Raw genomic sequence first — 19,958 nt, 5'->3', positions numbered from 1 at the left:
AGAAAAAATAGGGGTTTTGTGGGTTTTTTATGAGTAGTACCCACCTGAGGAAATCTGTAATTGTGAAGTTTTTTAATAAGTTTTTTTAATAGTTGAGTTTGTTATAAAAGATCAAATCGGTAGCCAAATTTATAGAAAAATTCAACAAGAATTTATTCAGTCAATTAACGAAAATAGAAAATTTGAAATCCCACCACAGCCAAGACAGCCCCGGGCGCAGCCGCTGGGTGCCCTTGCGATCCTGCTGACTGACTGCCGTGAGATGAGGACCCCAGATGAGTGCTCATTTTCTTAGGAAAATTAATCCCTGATGGCAGAGGTTTTTATCCCAAAAAGAGACAGAGGAGTCCCGTAACTTTATTGGAATAAGTGGAGAGGCCATGGGCGATTTCCCATGGGGTCTTTCAAGTCGTTGAGGGATGCAGCCCCCTTTTTATCCTAAGTTTCCCACTGCATCGCATTCTTCTTTGCCCCATTGGCTGAGCTAAACACACAGTACAGACTTCCCGAATCACCTACTCTATGCCCCACTCTAATATGCACTCTCCCTTTTGCTATACAAAAGAAAGAAATAGAAACTCTTCCTAATTCTATGAAGTCTCTTGCTCTGGCTTCAGGAATTTAACATAGCTTTGGCTGAGCAACAGTCTGTGTTGATTAGTAACAGTTTCTATAACTAAGAATTTCTCCTATTACTTCACTAGCCATAAGTGGGAAAAAAAAGGACATAATGAATTCTCGTCATAACGAGCTTCGGAGCTCAAGAAAAAGGAGAGAGAGAATAAGATCAAGGCCATTGAATGCAGAAAAGGAGTACTTATTCCTGGGACATGGGGAGTTAGACCTGAGCAGTGGGAACAAACAAAGTGAAAGTGGGAGGAGAAGAACTAAAGGAGACAGAATAGGAGAAGAGAACAAAGAGCAAGAGGCACAATCAGCTTGGATTTTTTCCCTAATCTCATAGGGGAAGGGTTCTTTGCTGATGTTAAGGATGAAGAATAGTCTTAAATTAGTTATGTGGGTTTTTGGAGGTTTCTCTCTGTTCCTTGTGATATGTGGCAACATCTGTAGTCCAGATAGCATTGACAGAATATGTGTCTTACTTGGGCCAATGCTACTGGGGTGGATTTCTTTTGTTTATCCTTAACCATGCCAGGAGATGTTTCCACACATGTTTAATTGGCATCCCAATAAGTAACCTTATTGGTTTTGCAAAATGGGTAGGAGTTGGAAGCAAATAAACCAAACGTGAAGGATCACTGGTGTAACATAGCCAGTGGTGTTACAAAATTGGACATATGCTAAAGATTAGGGATTAAGGCAAATGGCGAGGGCATCCAAGCCAGTATTATAACACAATCACAGAATGAAAGCGGACTAGAGCTCCAATAATTAGATTTGTTAGGACGAGTACCTGAAAATTATTGCCTGTTTTTCAACCACTTTTTAAACCCACAATCAATTTATATGAGCAATGTCCTAGTCCCATGACCCAAAAATAATACTGTCATCCTCAATCCCAATTCTCCATGGTATCAGAAAGTGACCAAATATTGCCACAATTGGACTTATCCTGGAAGTGCTGGTGCAAATGTGACTGTAAGAAAGCTTACACCAGGTGTCTTTTTAATGTGTGAGGATAGGGCATGACCCACAATTCCAAGTGATTTGTTTGATGGTCCTTGTTACTTAGGAAGACTAACCATGTTTTCTGCTAGCATGCATGAAATGCTGAATCAGACTACTTGGAGGGCAGGACATAGCAAGATAACTGAAAGAGCAATCACAAGCTTAAGACCTGATTGTGACAGTTGTGTAGAGTTTTGGGGCGCTCCAGCATAAATCATCCCTTACTACAGGTGTTGCTGCTGCTCAAGCTTTGGCTACACTTAAATAAGTTGGAATGCTGGACAGTCCAACAACTAAAGGTAACTTCACTATTTTAAATCAGATGTTCACTGGCGTAGATAGCATTAGACATGGCACACTGCAAAATAGAGCTGCTATAGATTTGTTGTTGTTGGCACATGGGCATGAGTATGAGGAGTTTGAAGGAATGTGTTGTATGAACCTCTCTGACCATTCTGCAGCCATTCACAGGAAACTCAAACAACGACAAGATAACATGAAGAAATTGACTGGGAATGACTAGGGTTTGGATGAATGGTTTGAGGGATGGGGAAGAACTGGATGGTTGAAAGATACCATAAAGGGAGCTTTGTTATTAGTAGTAGTCATTATTATATTGCTTTTTGTTATTCCATGCATCATGAAATTGGTGAGCTACTTGGTAGAAAATATGATGGAAAGGGTCTGGCTGGTTCAAGAAGAAGAAGGGGGAAAGTTTCATCTTTTCTTGATTGTACTGGTGGCTATACATTAGTTATGAATAGAAGGGAATGACTTTTAGGGATATGTTGCAAGTAAGCAGATTGGTAGCTCTGGTTCCATTTCCATTGTCTAAGAAGAACTCCAATTCCTTTTGGACCTTTCATAGACTTCTGACTAGATTAGCATTTGTCTTTGACCCCGTAAATCTTAGGCTGCTAGGCTTGACCAGTGAATGGAAAGGGGAAAGTCACAGAGCTTAGGTGGTTCCCTTGTCAGCAACTTCTCAGTAGTAGGGAGATTTCTGTCCTCATGTTTGTTACTTCAGCTAGCAGATTATGCTCACTCCAAAAGAAGGTGAGAAGGTTGCTTCCCTAAATGGTCCAATAATTCTTCCTCCTATCTGTGCCTTTTTTGTATGACTGGATTTTGTATTACTGGAGATGGTTACAAAAAGTTAGATTAAGTCGCATGCATGCGGTCCTGGGGGGAAACAGAGTATTCTTTAGCCAGTAGCATTTAGGCTTTTATCAACCTGAGATTGTCTGAACAGACCAGACACTTTAAACACAGTAAGTCATGCTAGTTCCAATTCCATTTTTAGGCTCGAAAAACTGAATGGTAAACCTGCACCAGTAGGGAGGGAAATTTAATTGGACTTTCTCCTTTTTAGAGAGAAGCTAATGAAAAAGTTTCACCAGAATCAGAGCAGGCTGTAAAACAAGAAAAACGTCATGAAAAGAGGCCAATCCTATCCTCTTAGTGTTACTATTTGTGATTGGACTTGAATGAAATGTGTCAACTCTGTGTTCCTGGGTATCACATCAGTAACAGGTACTTCAGCTGCTGTACTTCTCTCCTAAAGCTAAGAACAGAATCCAAAGAATTGTGATTCCATGGTCACAATTCACCCTGTGATGCTGACAGGTGACAAAGGAGTGGAAGATGCACAGGTAAATGAACTTGAATGGCCTATGTAAATCAGCGGCCAATGATTTCCTGAAGGCTTCAACAGGTTAGTTGCCTATGTTTTTCTTGGAATTGTTTTAACCTTTGGTCATGTTTTTCTTGGGATTCTTTTAACCTTTCCCCATTAGTTCAGCCTTTGCTCTCAAGCCTTTGCTGACATTTCCAATATCTCGGTAGCCTGGAAATGTGTTGTCTTTATTTATCATGCCATTATTCACTTCAAAGGGTTGTTTTCCTCAAGTCTCAGTTTGGCTGGTTTTCTGCTAGTTGATTGTCAGAGGGCAGCAGGTGTTTTGTAAGAGCAAGTACACAATGCCATAGCTTGCTTTTCTTTGGATTTGGCCTGTCTAGAAAATGGAATGACTGAACATCTCTGAGAGGCTTTTCTCTCGCCATTAGGTTTGACTGGAAGGAGGGCAGATGCAAATCGTCTACCTAAAGTCTTGGCACAGAAGAAAGTAGTGGTTTGCTGCTGCATAGAGCTAGAAGCTTACAAAAGGAAGGCCTTGGGCTGAGGCCCATTACTTTGGCTAGGTAGAAAAGGACTGTGGGAAGGTGAGGCAGCTGACTTCGAGGTAGATCAACAACTTCTAGAACTGTCGCAGTTGGCAACTCTAAAATGAACCACATGTCTGCAGTATTTTAACATGTGCCGTATTTAGCAATGTAATTCAAAACAACTAAAAAGCAGTCCCTTCAATTTGGAAATAGTTTTAAATTGTTTTTGAATATACAAAACATACCCTTACCGTACGCATTGCATGCAGATTTAATCATCGTGAAAGCAAACCCTATGTTTCTGTGGGGATAGCACGGTTTTCCACAGTTTTCCACAATTGTTCTTGGCACAGTTATCTACTTATGTGTCTGTAACAACACTTGAAGGTACTTCTAAGGTACTGTAGTAAGCAGAAAAGGAGGAGAGGTTGTGCCTTATTTCTGGCTTCCTTTGGTTTCCTGTTTGGTTTTCTTCCTCTTGCCATCCTCATGTTACTGTTCAAGATACTGTAATTTAGATTTGCAGTTTACTAAGCTGTGTTTTTTGTCTGGAATTCTTGTAAATGCCGAAAGGAACCCAAACTGTAAATATACATCTTTTTATGATTTGATAGCTACATAGAAAATTTTCCTGCTGTTCTAAAATGCTTTTATTTGATATGCATTTTTATCACCATTCAAATGAAAAGAGAACGGTTCCTCTAGTCACTTTTTTTGTACTGGATTCAGTTTGTGAAATATGAGAGTTAATTCATGCTGTATAAGGAAATGTATGTAGTTATAGAATGTGGTAAATGTAATAGAATAGACATTTTAAGTGAAACAGACAAACTAACCTCCCCAGCCAAGAAGCAGCGTCCTATTCAAATTATAACTACTTCTGGGCAACACCAAGATTGTATCAAGCTGGCTTTAAGTCTGAATAGGACTGCCTTGGCCCATTATCGGTGATTTCCTTAGACTCTGCACCTGGGAGATAAACATGGAGGCCTTCCTGGCTCATAACTCCAGGAGTTTCACAAGACATGGACATACCATGATGAGCTTACAGGAACCGATATCAAGATATTACATATGAAAACCAGCTCTGCCTGCTTCCAGACTTCATGTCTGCAAACCTGGGTCTGTCTAAAGAAATGGATTTGCATTCGAAGAAATGAATAGAAAGATATGGTCATCCATGCCTCAGGCAGAATAAACTGTATACAAGCTGTACTGTGGAAGGCTTTGGTGTGGACCTCTGAGGAGATACTGCCACTTTGTTGGTTGACTCTTTGGTCTCACCCAGCGTCTGATGCCGGGCTGATGCTGTCTTGATTGTGGATGTTGCACGAAATTCTATTTGTTTTTTGGTAATTTGTTGTTAAATTTTTTATAAATTTGGCTGGTGATTTGATAATTTATAACAAGTTCTATGTGCACTAATAGTGCAAAAAAGTCCTGCTGGAAGAAAGGATCTGCATAGAAATTCACCAAGACATGTGCTGCAAGGGTCTTGTAAAGGTTCAAAGTTTCTCTACCTTTCTGGCAGTCTGTCTTCACAGCAAGACTTGATGAGGTATTTTGCTAGCGTTTCTTTGACAGAAAGCAAGAACAAAGCAAGCAAAATGGAGCAGCAAAAGAAGGTAGCAGCAAAAGGCACATTATGCCCTCTGTTATTTATCATTGTCAAAACAAATTTTTTCTCGCCGTGTTAAATAAAATATCTTAGTAGAGCTAAAGACTAGAAAAATGCAGCTCTGTTCTGGATTCATTAAAAGCAAAGCCATCTGTGGACAGGAGCACCCAGCGTGATGCTGGGAACTCCTAGCTGGTTTCACTAAGCTGTCTGGAGAACTGCGTTTTTGGTGGGCTTTAGCTGCGTGTCTGTAAGGTGGGGAGTTTATGTGCTCCCTTGAGCCCTGAGAGTGCCATGGGCACAGAGACCCATCGTGATGCTCTCTGAACAGCTTCAGCACACTGAGGCATGATGGATGACTCCCAGAGTTCACGTGGTAGAAAGGTTTTCTGCCCCCGTGAAAGACGACACGTCCATTTTCTTGCATAGAGCCACTCTGTATGTTACAATGGTACCTTGAATTCATCAATTGCTATTTACACAATGGCCAGTGAGCTTGGATTCTTAAGCTTCTCATGTTTGATCTGTTTCCCATTTCAGTAAATAGCAAAACTTCCAAGGACTGCAACAACAAGAAGATGAAGCTGCTACCATATTTCAAATGTTTGCCTAATAAAACGGTGATTCTTGCACATATTGGCAATGGTAATTTTGGGTACTGAAACACCGGCTCTGCTCAGGGCAATTCTGAAATTGACTTGAGCTGTTTTCCACGTTTCTTAGCGGGTGAACTGAAACACTTCTAGCTTTCAAGGCAAGGCGTTTGACAGCAGCCTCAAAGAGGCTCAGGCTGTTGGATGAGAAGGTGAAAACACTGAGGTGAATGGGGGGAAATTTCACTTCTGGTACGTGTCATAGATTCAGCCAGATGATCAACAATCATTAGTTTAATGAGGTTTTAGTTTTTGTGCAGGTTTTTTTGGGGCATTTATTTTTGAGGATTTTTCGAAGGCGATCCCCTGTTCTTTTTTGCCTCCCCTCCCTCAAGGCGAGGGGGCAGCCTCCTGCTGTGGCCGGCGACAGTGCTGCCGCCTTTTGGACAGAGAGCAGTACTGCAGCCCTCGAGCCAGCGCCCTGCCCCTCGCCGCTGGGGGGCGGGGGAAGGACGTGGCTGCCGAGCGAGGGAAGGGCGAGGGGCGGGGCGGGGTCTGTAAATAGTGCCAAGATGCTGCTGGAGGAGAGAGCGTGAGCTCCAAAGCCCTGAGCAGAGCGCTGGGAAACGGGAGGCGAGGAAGGCTTGGGCTAAGGATGGGTTGAAACGGGGCTGGCTGGTAGTGCATGGACAGACATTTGTCATTCACGCTGCCAAAACGAACACCTGGTACATCCTAGGTCTTCCTTGCGTTTCATGTGTTTTTATTTCATATTCATGTCATCACAAAAAGCAAGGATGGAGTAGATGAGACTGGTCCCCACTATTGCTGTGTGAAGGCTTTTTACAGGCTACTGTATTTATGTTCTCTTTTTTTCACTCCAAGCTTGACTTTGTCCATCCTTTTCCCATGTCTGCTGCATTGGGTGTCCCCAGGAGGGCTGGATTCCTCATCAGGGGTCTTAGGAGTTGCTATTAATTCTGATTTTTCTGAAGGTGTATAGAAGTGTGCTATTGAAACAGCTGTTTTCTCTCCTGCAAAGCTTTCCATCTATGACCACCCATGCATCTATATGTTTTAATAATGTAGCCAGTTGCACTAAGGTTTTTACTTTCCAAGCCAAAACATGTCACAGATGACTGTTTGCTTTGTGTCTGTGAGAAGTGGCATTTGTGCTGGAGAGCTGCACCTGGGAAGAAAAGATGGATTAAATGTGCTCTGGGGATGGATGGACATGGAAAGAAACACTTGCACAGAAAGGCAAAGCAGTGATGATTCTAGAGGAAAAATGAGAGATGATTGCTTCTGATCCATGGGGGCTTTCCTTTGGAATACCGATCAGAGAGTGTATGGAAGCAGAGAGCGTATTCTGGTTATTTCTACTCTGTAAACTTCTCTCTGGCTTCACAGGTCTGTGCTGGAGAGTGGGAGAAAGGTCCCTGCTGCTTGCTGTATCTTCAGCGGGCAGAGAGCTTTGACCTTGGCCGGATGGGCTGGTGAGTATTGGATCACTCCCTGCCTCCTCATTAACAAGTTGTTTAAGGAGTCCTTGCCAGGGGCTGCTTTTAGCCAGCTTTGGTTCGGGTTCTTTTACACAGGTTTCTGGGTGTTTTGATCCTGACAGCGCCAAACCCTCAGGTTTGCTGAATTAGGGCTCCTACCTGTATGGCGCATGAAATATCCTGGAAGCTGATTGATGTCTTGGTGCTCCTGTTGTGTTCATTTGGCCTGTGCTTCAGGCTTCTCTCCCTGGGCTCTTACAGTTGCTGCATTTCTTGGATGCTGTGCAGGACAGAATCAGGCAGCCAAACCTCAGGTCCACCTTCTCCCTGACCCTCTACATTGATCATGTGGCACAGCAGATCCTGAAGCCAGGTACTGGAACTTGCTGCATGTGTCACTTCTGGGGTGAAAAACAGAGCCTTGGGGAGTGTTGATCTCCTCACCTGCTTTGTGCTCGTGCACTCTTGATTGAGCTTTTCATTCTGGGGAAGAGAAGGGGAGGCTGTGCAGCAATCGAGTGAGTCTCAGAGCAAAGGCCTTCTGCAGTTGCTGGACTGTTCTGCTATCTTGGAACACTGCACACTCGCTACAGCTTCCACGGATTGTCGCGCATGGTTGTGGGTTGGGAAAATTGTCCCCCGTAGTGCCAACTTTTTTCTCTTTCCAGAGGGGCACATGAGCACATGTACATAAAGGTAAACAGATTCCTTCTGTCATGCCAGTATTTGGACCTGAGGAAAGTACCATGTTTTTTCCAGCTTTTCTACAGTTTTGATTTTGAGGTAAAAGTCCCATTTTAGGTATCCAGTAATTCTTCAGAAATGTATTAAAAACAGCTGTAAAAATACAATGAAATCTCATTCTCCATAGATAGTTAATTGGAAGCATCTTTCTTATGTTTTATATATGAAAAATGGTATTTCTGTGGGGGTTTCATTGTTTTCTTAATACTAACGCTCAATGGGTTGTGCTGTGTATGCTCTGTGAGCACAATAAACAGAATATTCTGCCCCAGCTAGCTACAATTCCTCTTTAAATTTTGATTAGTAACTTTGTATAGTAAAAACAAGGTGACCCTTGTGGCAGGGAGAAATGATGCATCTGACTCCATTGATATCAGAAGGCTAATTAACTACTTTATTATACTATATTATTCTATACTATATTACACTACATCTAAACTGAAACCGCACAAGCACTCAACAAAATCTTGTGACTGTCTGCTGACCAATAGTTTGGACGTGCGCTTGGAGCTGATAGGCCAAGGAAACAAAGCACCATCACTTTGGGTAAACAATCTCCATATTGCATTCTACTTTAGCACAACACAGCAGCAGCAAATGAGATAAGAATTGTTTTGATCATTCTTTTCTCTGCTTCTCTCACTGCTTCTCTCGGGTTCAGAGAATGTGAATCCCACAACTTTGAGTTCAACTGAAGTATTTTAGAAACAGGAACTTCTAAAATTCTATTTCCACTGCATGTTTGGGCTTCAGACTGACTGTTCCTGATGGATGTTAGTGATTTGATAGGAATTTGATAGGAATGGAAAACGAGAAGTCCAGAACAAGCTGTGGTAAGCCCTGAGCTGGCATTCAGAAGGAACCAGGGTTTTGTGCTCTTAGGAGCAGGTATTCTTTGGAAATGTCTGATGGTGGTATTTTTCTTTGTGGCTTCCCGTACAAAACAGAGTGGATTCTCAGATTTCTTGGAGAAGGGCTGCGTGACAAACATTGCTATGAGCTTTATGACTACCAGAGGGTTTTCTGGGTAATTCTATCCTTTCTCAACACTCCTTTGTGTGACAAGGGCTCCCAGGTAAGAATTTAAAAAGAAAGTTCCAAAAAACTCCAAACTACAAAGGTTTGCATGGCTTCAAGATCTCAAGTACAAAACAGAAAGGAACAGCTGACTCTGCCTTGGCCCTGTTGAAAATCTGTTCCTTGTTGGTTTTGTGTATGTGTGGAGGGGGAAATAATTGCTTGTGTCTAAACCAGTCCCATCCTTATCCCCTGAAACTGGAACAGGTTCCTGACATCATGGAGCCTCATGTGGGTGCCATGGTTTTGCTGCTACAGTCCCTTTTCTTTTTTTGGGGTCTCTATTCCCCAGCCAGTGCATTTATTACCTGAACAGTGCTTCAGCAGGAGGGAAACTCACATGCCAAGAGCTCTCAGGTTTGGGAGCATCCACCCTAAGTATTTCAGGTATCAAAACCTTGGACAAAAAGATAAAATTGTCTTGCTACCTGAATACTTATTGTAAGAGCAGCACCTGTGGTATGAAGCTTTGAAGGGAAAATGTCTTTCCTTCCCTGGAGCTGCTGAGAAGAGGTGGTGTTTATTTTACTTTGAAGTTGATCAGATAGCAGCCAAATTGCTAATTTCAAGTTAGATAATTAGATCCTGACTATAAAAGAACAAGTTACATTTTCTGTTTCAGTGTCGTATTCTGGAGATACTGCAAAGTGCTGCCTGTGTCACCCGAGCTGCCTATGAGCTGATAGAGGATTACAGCCTCCTCACATGGGTCATGAACAGCTTAGAGAAAAGGTAACCAGAGAAGTACAGGAGAAATGGGAACAGTTTTCCTGTCTACAGTAGAAGAATTATGTGGCTGAGGATAAAAGCAAAGGTGACAGACATGGAAATAGGGGGCACCAAGGGCTGTACTGGCAGAACTTGCTGAACTCTGAGGTGTTCCTTGTGGTTTTGAAAACAGAAGCAAGATGCTCATACGTTGTGGTAGGAGGGAGGATGGTGGGGGGGCTTTGCGATTTGGAAATCACTTCCTTGAAAAACTGAAAAAGCAAAATGGCACCTTGTGCTGGTGTTTTTACCTTTTAAATTTCAAGCACTCTCTGTTCACATCCTGTCACAGGACCTGTTGCACAGGAAGCAGCACAGTAATGGATTTGAACTGTCTAGAACATTCCTCCTTGCCTTGCCTCTCCCTCACAAAAACATCTCTTCTGCATACATAGAGTGCCCTGACAGGTTCAGGCAAGTGCACCAAAAGTGCACTAGAGTACGGTCCCCTGTAGGTGATGGACCAGCTGCTGGTGAGGATCTGCCTTTCAAATGTGGTTTTCTTTTTTGTTTTGTTTTGTTTTTCAGGTTTCTGGAGAACAAGGTGATAAATAAAATTATTTCCTTACTCCATACTCTATGAGTAATAAATTTAAGAGACAAGAGAAAACAAGAATCAATCCCAGAAGAACAGCAAACTACTTCTTAATAAGCTTGTAAATGAATTTCTATGTGTTTTGGTCACGTTAATCAAACATATTTGGTAAGTCCTTTATTTTGTTTTTTTGTTTTAGTCGGTTTGCATTTCATCCTCTGCCCAGTTTGAACTTTATTAAGTTTTCTTTATTAAGAAAAAGAAATCTTTATTAAGATTTATCTCTGATAGATGGATGGCTCTTTTCACCTTCAGTTTGTGTGTTGAGTAGTGAATTTGGATGAGATTTCTTTGACAGGAGGATTTATGTGTTTGAATACATGGGGAATAAAGTAAAATGTGATGCACAGTTGTTGTCAAGTCCTTCATCCTTAATTCCTGGCCATTCTGACAGTTGGGATTAAGAGCAGTACTGATGAATTAGCATGCATGGCACTTGTGTTTTGACAGGACTAAGGTAGATCTGGCCAAGCTGACTGAGTTGTTTGGCACCCTCATCTCTGTGCTGGAATACTGTGCTGTTGTTGTGGAGGCTTTTAGTGAGATGAGGTGTTTCACAGTAAATGACAGTGTCCTCTCCAGCAGGGAGCTGCTGCTGCTGCATAAGTGGAGTCTTGTCAGCAAAGACCTGCAGCTGCAGAACGACCTGCAGGCCCTGGCTCAGAAGTACCAAAACAAAGAATTGCTCAGTAAGTGCTGAAATACTTCAAGGAAGACGTATTTTGTTGTATCTGTTAAAGACCAGCAGTTCAAGTGAGGCAAACTTCTCTGGAAGTAGTCCTAATGCCTTCTGTCAGACTGATGTTCCTTGAGGGAGGAAGAAAGGAAATGGAAAGGCATTTTTCAGATCTTCCTTGTGGTTATTTCAAACCTTGAAACAATTTGGAAGCTTTGGAGAAACACAATTTATGAAGGGAAAGAGTTTTAAAATGAAACTTAGTGGCAAATCTCGAGTCAGGCTTTGAAAAAGAGTATTTTTTAAATGAAATCTTAAGAGAAAAAGCAGTGCCTGGAGGCTTTGCGCTCAAAGGTGTGAGTCATTCTGTGAATCATTCGGGATGGGAATCTGAAAGCAATGTGTAAGTAAAAACAATAAATACATAAAGCAAGCAGAAGTTAATAGTTGGCGTCTCTTGTTGTCACCAGTTTTGAAGAAAGGAAAAAAAGCCAAGACTTGTGTGACTTCTCTTGTTCTCTCTGTGAACAAAAAGTATAAGGAACTTGGGAGTGGGAGGTCCTAAAGCAACGCTGTTTTTTTTTTTTTTTTTGCAGCAGCTGCTTTTGGTGCACATTAACGCTTTTGTTTAAATGTTTGTTTAAATGTTCTGTATCGTTAAGAAAGTATCATATATTTAAGGGATTCTGTAAAAGCTTTAGCTTTTCTACAGTTTTTTCACCCTTTACAGTTTTTTCACCCTTCAGAACTCCTCAGAAAAACCTAAAGAGAGTTTTTGGAGTGATGCCTGTAACTTACTGCATGTGTGGGTTGTGTTGCTCCAGGCTTCAGGAGCTTCTCTGGTCTCCAGGCTGAGCGATCCAGTTTGGAGCAGGGTTCCAGCCTGGAGTCCCTGGGAGCTCCTGGAGCCCCTTTGAAACACGCAGGCTCCATGAGGCTGCTTAACGAGGCGGTACTTGCCATTGTAACAACTGAATCAACACAGGAAAGCACCTTATTTGCACAGTTTTGTACCAGGAAAATCCTTTGGAGTATCTGATGTTTGTTTTGGTGGTGGTTATCTTCTTACAGAAAATATTAAGGGCAAGAACAAACCTCAAGCCTCATCTCCTGTGTATTGTCACACTCGGAAATGGAACAAGGTGGGAGAAGATGACACTGCTGCAGACATGGAAGTGTCTGAGCTGGAGAAAGCAGAGACCATCTGAATTCCATACTTGCCCTTTGGGACCCTCTTTTCCCAGCACCACCTTCCACACAGAGAGGGGAGACCCTCAGAGCCAGTGAAGGTGGGGGTGAGGCAGTGGCTATCACCTGTGCATCCACTCATGCCGTCACTGAGTAGCTGGTGAGGTCCCTGGCTGAGCAGAGCCCCCTCGGGGAGCAGGACATGTCACCAGTGCTGAGGTGGCTGCGGAACCGCATCCTACCACACCCAACAGCTGTGCGGAAGATGCTCAGGGATGAGACTGAGGAAGGACCTTTTCAAGCTTTACACCTGGCTCTGCCAGGCCAGCAGCACCTCAGCCGGGCTCTCCAGGCAGCTTGGTGGGCTCAGTTCCATCATGCTTCAGCTCATGGAGGAGCAGGTCCTGTCCAGCACCTTCCACAAGCTTGTGAAATCTCTGTACCTATCAGCAATGGTGGAAGAGGATGTGCACAAGACAGGTGACTTGTCTTGTTCTTATCACTCATGTTATGAGGCAGTGGTGGGAGAAATTAGGAGATTCCATGGCTTTTTTAATCCATTAAATCAGTTCTCCCATATCCACCCAGGCTCATGGCTGCCCTAAACAGAAGCTGTCTTTGGTGGGATGAGGGCAAGGGTGGGCAGCAAAGAGCGTGGTCACACTGGGAGGTTTTCTGATACTACAACACTCCCACACCCTCTAAGAAACTTCCCTTTCAGGGACTAAAATGGAACAAAAGGTACAAAAGAAAAATAATTCCAAGAGGGAAAATAGTCAGCAAAAAAACCAAGTCCACATGGGCCTGGATGCTGATCCCTATTGCTGATCAGTGAGAGCATCTGACAGGTCAGATTTCAAACTGCTTTATTTAACAGGAAACGGGTTTGTTTCTTCTTGTGAGTAGGATCATTGGCTTTGCATGGGCAAAGCCACTCCAGATTTTTCAGCTAGGAATAGAGTTAGAGAACTCTTTTAAAACATAATCCTGGAGGTACCAAGCAGCTTGACTTGGTAATACTGTGGGGAAATAGAAGAATATCTGTTCTGATTTTTTCCTTATCTTTCTTCCACAGCTGCTTCTGTATTCCTGACTTCCCTTCACATCGGGGACATGTGGCTTGGAGCACAGGACCCGGATATGTCACTTACCTGTGTCAGGTTGGTGGAGGTTGCAAATTACAGAGTGACTTGGAGACTCAGAAACAAAGGAAAGAAACTGTTATGTCTCTTAGCAAAAAAATTTGTCTACATCAGGGCATTAATTCAGGGGACTAACATTCATCTTTAATGTTCTTCTGTGCTCTGCCCTCATCACCGTGAGCTGTGAAAGCCTCCTGAGCTGTTCTCATACAGACCTACCTTGTCTGGTCAGAAAAATCAGTATTTTATTCCTCTGTGCAAACTCAGGGGGAAATTTTATTCAACATCTCTCAGTGGGACATTAAAGCTCCAATTTCCCTTTTCTTGAAGAGTTTGAGAGACAATATTACTTAAGTAATTTTTATTACACGCATTTTTATCTTTTTGAAAACCAGAAAGACTGTTTGTGTCTGTGTGTGCCCTTAATATTCATCCTCTCTCTAATACAGGATGGGAAAAAATGGTTGCAGAGCTTCATGGGGTATAAGTGCATAGAATGAGGAGACAGAGGTTTAGTCATGATGATTTCTTGGAGAATCTGGTTGATTTAATGATACCAAAACCAGTATGAATAGAAGACTGGACTTGGGAATCAGGATGGTCTTCTTGGGTTTAAAAGGCTTGAACGGCACTTCAAGACACTTATATCAGACCTGGCTTATTTTTATTACCCTTTTTTTAAATTAAGAAAAGAAAAAAAAAAAAAAAAAAAGCCCTGATCCATCACTGCTTTTGCTGCAGTGTGCAACAAAACCCCATTTTACCTCCGCTAGGAACAGCTGAGAGATGGAACTAAACCCTGAAGGATTTTCTGCTCATTGATTATAGGTGAGTTTTATTGGGATACTTTGTTCTTGAATGTTGCCATGAGGGTAGTTGAGCATGGCAGTCCAGGTCTGCAAACACGCAGTGCCGGAAGCAGAACCTTTGAAATGCAAAACAGGATTTCTTCAATTGAATCACGACTGTGTGCTGTTCCCTAGGTCCTTTGCACAAATAGTGTTTGGGGGGGGGAAAACCAGAACTGCACATTGCTTGTGATATGGAATTTTGGGGGGGTTAAATAAAAACAAGATGCAAATGAGGGCATTGCTTCTACATGTAAATATTCTTGTCCTAAAGGAGCCACCAGCTCTGTCCTGAGAGTTGAGTTAAAATTATATTTCTTCAAAAACCCGCAAGCCTTTTAGAGTCTGTTATTTGTGTTATGAAGAATTCCTTAGGAGGTGCCATTAGGGAATCTGCGAGCCGAATGTAGCTGAGCTCGGCCAAATGGCCGAATCTAGATGAGTGTAGCCGAAATGAGCTGAGTGTAGTTGAAGAGCCCAATCTGGCCGAAATTTCTGAACCAAGGTGAGTTCAGACAAAAAGCTGAACTGTAATGGGTTAAAACTTTAAGTTTTTTCATCAGAGCTGACAAAGTAATTCCAGTAAGACTGTTGCAACACCTCTAGTTTGTTTAAGTAAATTTCCAGACTTTAAAGGATAAGTAAGATGAAACCAAAAGACGGTAGGTTTCACAAACATTTGTTTATCTGTCTAATAAACTGTTAATATGGCTGGGGGGTTTGCTATGATTGATAACAGAGTATCAGTTTATCCGCTCAGTAAACTTAGGATTCCAGGAACTCAACAGATTGAGCCTAAGAATTCCAGGAATCAGACAAAGGAAAATTACCAACCTTCATCTTCAGACCCCAGGAGGTGGACTATGACCGCCTAAACACAAAAGAAGAATATGCAGAGTACTACACATTGTTATGAACAAAAATTCGGTTAATATTTTTTTCTGTGAGAAAAAGTTAACACTACTGCTGGGCTGCTGCCTTTGTTATTGTAATCACGGGTCGTTGTCGTTAATGGTTGTTTTTGTATTAGTAAGAGCCCTGGCTGGGGCGAGGTAATGGCCCTTCTCCTGGGTGGGGACCTTGCCCGAGGCTAAGTTTTACCTTTCTCAGAATAGTGAAGACACCTGAGAGGGTGGGGGGGGTTATGCAAAGTGACTCCCAAGACCAGAATGCTTTCTGGAACCCCCGACTCCAAACCCACGGAGAAACCCCAAAAACAACGAGCCACCTAAGAGTTGAGAGACTGGAGTGATGTCTGGACGTGAGGAGCCGAGTGCTGAGCCTGCAGAGACGTGGAACACCTTCGGACCGTCTCGCCCTGGCCACGAGAGTTGACCCCGGCGGTGAGACCAAGCTGACGGAATGGGAGGGGCACCATCTGACGGGATCAGCAGGCCCTAAAGGCTCCCAAGAGGATCTGATCCCCAGCTCTGCCCCTGGTGGACAGAGCTGCACATTCCTCCTCCTCTGAGTCGCCCTGGGAGAGACGACGGGAGACTGCAGCCCCGCCGAGCTACCCAATCCTGAGCTGATCACTTTTAATAAAGGCATTAAACAGGAGAAGAAGTCTCCTGGCCCTTGTTTATTTCACACGTCAGCCTGGAAGAAGGACTGTATAAGAACTCCACGGAAAATCAGAAGAGTGTGACAGTGTTAGAGCGGAGACTCTCCTGTCGCCCAGCACGCCCGGGGCACTGACTTTGCCTATTATCGCTTGCTCTATCAATTAATAAATTTCATGTTATTTGGACTTATTAGTCGGTGATTCATTCCCCACCGCAACTAACCTATAACATGAACTAGCTGAATTTAACTGAACAGAACTGAATGTAGTCGCGTTCAGCCGAACAGAGCCGAGGTCAGCCGCACCAGTCAGAGATCAGCCGAACTTTACGAGGTCGGCCGAACCAAAGCTAACCACCGAATTTTATGAGCCCGGCCAAACCGAACCGAGCTCCGCGGAACCCAGCCTCCTGCTCTCATGACTGTTATAAACAAAAAATCTGCCAATATTTTTTGTGAAGAAAAAGATTACAAAAGCTAGTCAGACCACTGTTGCTGTGCTGCTAAAGTATTACTTGTTTGTTATGATAATTACAAGTCATTATCGTTAATAGTTGTTTTTGTATCAGTAAAAGCCCTGGCTGGGGCTGAGTTAATGGCTCTTCTCTCAGACAGTGAAGGGCGGGGACCTCCCCAGACAGTGAGGAGAAGAGACGTAGGGGGGGATGTCGCTGAAGGACACGAGAGAACACAAGCACACCACCGCTCTGAAGGTGAAGGAAAAAAGGGAAGTTTTATTCTCTGACTCCAATATTTATAGTTTTACAAAAGTGACAGTGGATTGGAAGGTGACAGTGGCACCTCTGCAGTGACACTGGTCAAACCAACAGTCCATCAACTCTTTCCTCTGCCATAAAGGAATGCAAAACAATGAGTTATTTACAGAAAGTGTGTGAGACAGTTCACTACAAGAATGTCAACATCAGAAGGCTTAGAAAATCTTAAAAAAACAGGGTAACGGGGACATGCAAAATAACTTTGGGATCAGCATGCCATGAGAAGCTGCTATTCCAAACACACTGAAAAGACCCCCTAAACAACGACCCAGTATAGAGTTGAGAAATTGGAGTGATGTCTAAACATGAGGAATGGAGTGCTGAGCCTGCGGAGATGCTGGAGACCTTTGTGGCCTCTCACCCTGACAGTGGGAGTTGTCCCGAAGCCGGGAGCTGAAGGGGGGTGAGACTGCGGAGTTGAAAACCAGGGGTCATGCCCAAAAAGGCTCTCACCAGGAATGGACCCCCAGCTTTGCCGCTAGTGGACAAAGCTGCCCATATCCTCCTACTCCTCGTCAGCCTGGGAGACAACGGAGGCTGCAGACCCGTCGAGCTGCCCAATCTTGAGCTGATCACTTCTAATAAAGGCATTAAAAGGAGAAGAAGTCTCCTGCCCTGTTTATTTCAATGACCATTAATTAGCGCAAGTGCAGTCACTCCCTAATGAGCTTTTGCCTAACCCCCCGCTCCCGTCCGTGCCCATGCGATGGCCGGGCCGCCCGCGGGACACGGCAGCAGGAGAGCCCCGAGCTGGGCGAGTTCAACGTGAGAGGGCGCCGCTTTCCCGCGCAGAGCCTCGCCCGCGCCGCCCTCAGGGAGCCGAGCCGAACCGAGCTGGCCGAACGCAAAGAGCGGCTCCGAGTTCAGCCGAACCGAACCGAGCTGTGCCGAACGCAAAGAGCGGCTCTGAGTTCAGCCAAGCCGAGCTGTGCCAAAGAGGCGAATCCACTGAATGCAGCCGTTAATAGCCGAGTTTAGCCGGCAATAGCTGAACTCAGCTGAAGAGCCGACTCTAGCCAAGTGTCTCCGAAGCGAGCCGAGCTCCGCCGAGCGCAGCATCCCGGGCAGGGCGGGGAGCCGGGGTGGGCTTGGGGTGCAGCCGGGGCTCAGTGAGGCTTCCCCGCCTGTCCCTCTCTCTACCCGTCCTTCCTCGTGCCCGTATTCCCCTTAGTTACCTCTCTTTCCCCCATTTGCCTCTCCCTCCCCCCGCCAAACCGGGCTCCTTTCTGTCCTGTCCCTACCCCGCTACTCTGTTCTATTCCACCTCTCTCCCTCCTCTGTCCACCTCCCTCTACCCCCTTCCCGGGCTTTCCCTTCCCGTCCCGCTTTCCATCACAGCCCAACCTCCCTCCCTGCCCTTTCTCATCCCCTGCTATTGCTCCTCTCTTCCCGTCCTCCCTTCTTTCTCCCTTCTTTGCCCCACAGCCGCGGGGCTCGGGGTGCCGGAGAATAAAGCCCCGAGGGCCGAAGCCCGGCGCCCCTCGGCCCTTGCAGGAGTCCCCGCACGGGGCCAGAGGCTCTCGGCGGACCCCCCCGTGCCGGTCAAACGCCCCGCCCGACCGCGCCGGAGCTGCGGCTTTCTCGGCATCGCGCTGAGAGCGGCCCCCGCTCTGCGCCGTGCTGTCCCCGCCGTCTGTGCCGCTCCCTCTCGCTGCCCCTAGCCCGTGACAGTGAGGCTGGGGAGGAACCTCAACCCTTCTGGGGCTGTCCCCCCTTTCTTGTTACAACAGAGTCCCTTTCTGGAGGCATGTACCTGTGGAAAGGTAGAAAGGGCTTGAAGGAAGTTCTGCACTGTCCAGGGCAGTTTGACTCGTTCTGGGCCTTCTTTGGGGGTCAGAAAAAGGGGGTGAAGACTCGGGGCTCTGATGCCATTGGGGGCACCCCAAGGTCCCTAGGAGAGGGAGCCCCACTGCGGTGCAGGAGCAGGTGGGTGGCAGACAAGGAAGGGGGTCATGCTATGTGCTGTCCCCAGAGGGACCCAAAGCTGACACAAAATTCACAGGGAGATGTAGAATACTAAAACCTGTCAAGTTTTTCATTTTTATAGGTATTGGTAAAGAATAGGATTTTGTCTCTGAATTCATTTGGAAAGAAACCCACTCTCTATCCACTCATTTGTATACAGCAATGTAGGAAACTCTGTCTAGAGATGAGTAGTAGTTTTGAAAATAATGCCATAACGTTTTTTATCTAGGAATGAACCAGGCAAGTGCCCTGAAAACATAAGAACAGCTGCAGGGGCTGAAGGGAATAGAAAGGGCTCTCTGGCACCTTTTGCCTCTGTTCTCTGCCAGTCCCCAAATCGTGTCGCAGTGCCGGAAGAGGCGCTTGTCATCCAGACTGCCAAAATCTACCTGTAAAATCCTGGCTCTGCCTTGTGTTTCATGTGTTTTTTTTTTTTACTTCATATTTATGTAATCACAGAAAGCAAGGAAAGAAGAAATGTGACTGGTTCCAACTATTGCTGTGTGAAGGCTTTTTTTAAAGGCTGGTGTACATATATTCTTTTTCCAGTCCAAGCTTAACTGTCCCCCTCCTTTTTCGAGGTCTGCTGTATTGGATGTCCCAAGGAGGGCTGGGTTCCTCAGCAGGGGTCTTAGGAGTTGGCGCTGATTCTGCTTTTTCTGAAGGTGTATCAAAGTGTGCTACCAAAATGACTGCTTTCTCCACTGGAAAGCTTTCCCTCAATGACCATTAATGCATGTACGTGTTTAAATCGCGTAACCAGACAAAGAAAAGCCAACACCTGTAGTAGATTTCTGTTTAGCCTGTGTCTGTGAGAAGTGGGCTGTGTGCTGGAGAGGGAGAGGCGCTGTTGGAGAGTGGCAACAGCCCCAGGTGTGAGCTGTGAGGATGATAAGGGCTCAAAGCAGCCCCAGGTGTGAGCTGTGAGGATGATGGGGGCTCGGAGCAGCCCAGGTGTGAGTGTGAGGATGATGGGAGCTCAGAGCAGCCCCAGGTGTGAGCTGTGAGGATGATGGGGGCTCGGAGCAGCCCAGGTGTGAGTGTGAGGATGATGGGGGCTCAAAGCAGCCCCAGGTGTGAATGTGAGGATGATGGGGGCTCGGAGCAG

General features: G+C 44.8%; 1 long non-coding RNA gene across 3 annotated transcripts; it reads left to right on the top strand.

Annotated features, from left to right (window-relative positions):
• The first annotated feature begins 9,222 nt into the window (after positions 1-9,222).
• Positions 9,223-17,197, top strand: LOC131563952 (uncharacterized). Of its 3 annotated transcripts, XR_009275334.1 has the most exons (7): positions 9,223-9,327; positions 9,952-10,061; positions 10,626-10,800; positions 11,275-11,381; positions 12,440-13,036; positions 13,632-14,526; positions 15,307-17,197. It is a non-coding gene; the product is annotated as an uncharacterized LOC131563952 (long non-coding RNA). The 3 variants fall into 3 exon arrangements; XR_009275333.1 differs by having other exon boundaries at positions 13,632-17,197; XR_009275335.1 differs by lacking the exon at positions 11,275-11,381 and having other exon boundaries at positions 13,632-17,197.
• The last annotated feature ends 2,761 nt before the right edge of the window (positions 17,198-19,958 follow it).

The sequence above is a fragment of the Ammospiza caudacuta genome, chromosome 14 (assembly GCF_027887145.1).
Source record: "Ammospiza caudacuta isolate bAmmCau1 chromosome 14, bAmmCau1.pri, whole genome shotgun sequence".
NCBI classification, from domain to species: domain Eukaryota; kingdom Metazoa; phylum Chordata; class Aves; order Passeriformes; family Passerellidae; genus Ammospiza; species Ammospiza caudacuta.
This window is presented reverse-complemented; position numbering and strand designations above follow the sequence as displayed.